This window comes from Saccopteryx leptura, chromosome 1 (genome assembly GCF_036850995.1).
Source record: "Saccopteryx leptura isolate mSacLep1 chromosome 1, mSacLep1_pri_phased_curated, whole genome shotgun sequence".
Classification (NCBI taxonomy): Eukaryota; Metazoa; Chordata; class Mammalia; order Chiroptera; family Emballonuridae; genus Saccopteryx; species Saccopteryx leptura.
Genome location: NC_089503.1, coordinates 376,737,762 through 376,740,590, shown reverse-complemented (window position 1 = coordinate 376,740,590; position 2,829 = coordinate 376,737,762).

The following is a 2,829-nucleotide window of genomic DNA, read 5'->3' as shown; positions in this document are numbered from 1 at the left end:
CGTCTGACGGGGTGCTGGGTCGATCCCTGTTGGGGCGCGTGTGGGAGTCTGTCTCTTTCTCTCTCCCCTCCTCTCACTTGAAAAAACAAAAGTCAGATTTATCTTTCTGGGCTTAAGTTTCCCTTGTAAACAGTAGGCCTTAACTCAGTGATCTCTAAAGATGGTTCTAGCCCTGATGTTTGGCACTTATCCATAATATTGCCACATCCATCATCCATTTTCACTGCCGCCTTAATATGCAGTCAGCATCGCACCATTTTATTACTCCCACAGAGAAAAACAAATGCCCCTATGGATCTGCTGAGGCACGGAGGTGGCCACCTAAGACAGTCTCGTAACCTTTTTGGGCCTGAGTTTCCTCACTTGTAAAACGGAGAGAATATAGTGCCAGCCTTGACCTCTTCTAGGACCACTGGGCATGCGGAATGAGAAGCCGTGTGTAAGAGGGAGGTACAGGAGGTGGGAGAGTGGATGCCGGGATAAGTGGCTGCTGAGGCTGCAGGAGGAGGGGCCCTAATGAAAGTGAGTTTCCTGCCCTAGAAGAGGAGGGAGATTGGTTACAAGAGCAATGATGGGAAGTTGATCTGGGTTCTTCTGGACTGTGCTGGTCTCTTAGCAACAGTTTCTGGTTAAATGCCTTTCAGAATCCATTGACTACTAAGGGTGGAAGCCCCTTGCTGTAAGAAGCATCACGTAGTCCAAGGCTTCCGTACGTGCAAATCAGTTTCTACCACATAGCTTCCCCCATTTAACAATTACCCAGGAAAGAGGGCTTGTTGGATTTCCAGGAACACCCCCGTCCCAGTCACATGGCACAGGCCTTGCTATTCCCTGGGCACCTGATGCTCAAAGCCTCAGGCCACCCTTGCTTCCTCTCTTGCTCCGTTTTCTTGTTCTGGCTGCTCACCAAATTCTGTCTGATCTTCCTCCTCCCACGGCCCTGCGAAGGCCATGGGGTTGCTAGCCCACTGCCTCAGCCTTTGTCCGCTCCTTCCTCACCACACCGGACTCACGACAAGCATTTTCTACATGATTACTCAGTTTCAGGCCCAGCCCTTTCTCCCACGCACCCGTCTGCAGGGGGCCTTGAGTTTGAACATTCTGCCCCACCATCATTGCCATCTAATTTTCTGGCTTATCAGCCTGGGGCCAATCTTATTACTCTTCAGGCTGTGTGATGTCAAGACAGGACTATCAGAAGCTGCTGCTTCAAATCCTGGCTCCATTATCCATAGCTGAGTGACCCTTAGGACACATCTAACTTCTCTGAGCCTCAGGGTCCTGGCTGGTATGTAGCCGGATAGCCTGTGGAGCGGGCACTGTTCTAGCACTTCACATACATGAACTCATCTGAGCCTCATGGAAACCTGAGAGGTAGGTACTATGCTTAATCCATTTTATAGGTGGAGAAACTGAGGCACAGAGAACTTTATCATTTGCCCATGTTCATGCAGTTAGTTCAGTGACAGAGTCAGGGTATGAACCCAGGCAGTCTGCTTCAGAGACCTGCTCATTTTCTTTTTTGAGAGAGAGAGAGAGATAGGAAGGGAGAGAGATGAGAAGCATCAATTTGTCGTTGCGTCACTTTGGTTGTTCATTGATTGTTCCTCATACATGCCTTGACTGGGAGTCTTAAGCTGAGCCAGTGACTCCCTTGCTCAAGCCAACAACCTTAGGCTCAAGCCAGCGACCTTGGGATCTTGTTGATGATCTCACACTCAAGATAATGTAATGACCCTGAACTCAAGCTGGTGAGCCGGTGCTCAAGCTGGATGAGCCTGCGTTCAAACCGATTACCTGGAGGTTTCAAACCTGGGACCGTAGCACTCTAGGTTGACACTCTATCCACTCTATCTGCCTCCACTGGTCAGGTCAGAGACCCCCTGCTCTTAATTGCTGTCCTATCTTTGGAAAAAGAGACTGGTATGGGACGTGTGGTGAGAGTCCCCTGGCCAGTGATAATCCACTCTGCTTTCATTTGGAGGACTTCGAGAACAGCTTGGGCTGATGGTGGCCTCCTTCTTGGGAGCACCTCTAGCCATATGAGCCTCATTTCTGGCTTTGATCCCAAATAGTAACTACTGCTCTAGAACACCCCAGTATTCAAATCCTCAGGACTCCCCATTTTCCTGATTATTTCTTTTCTGAGTACCTGCTCATAAATCCTTCTTCCAGGGCCCAGGGGTTCATCTTCTGTGGCCTCCCCACCCCTTACCGGGGGGGGGGGGGGTGAGGCAGTTCTCAAGTTCCTCTCCTCTCTCCCTAGCCTTCTTTCAAACAAAAAGTTGTGGGCATTACCGACACCAAATGAGGGTGCAGAGACAAGAGAATGGGGAGCAAGAGGAGACACTCACTTGTTCAAGCATTCAATTGACCCACCCACTCCCTGACAGAGCTTAGCATGATAGTAAGCACTATGGTTAGGAGCAGGTAAGGGATCCTTGATGCTCCGTGAGCATTAGTTGAAAATGAGTGAATAAATTAATACGAATGAGAAAAATGTGTTGGACCTTGACCTCAAGCAGCTTACAGTCTAGTAGGGCAGGCCTACCCATTCATTGTTCACACACTACAAGTTAACAGGGGACTAGATGGCTTGTGGGCTCTGGACCTTGTGAAGACCAAGGGACATGCAGGCCTGGCCTTAGTCCTCACCAGGTAAGGGGCAACCGTCTACCTGCTTGTGGTTTCCTGCCACCATTCTCTAAGCCAGTGCTTGCCAGCCCAACAAGTAGGGGCCCCAGGGAGGAGCTGAGTTGGAGTAGGTATAGGGAGTCACGCAGGTCGAAGTAGGCCACCTTCCACTGGGTTTTCCACCAGCACAGGGAT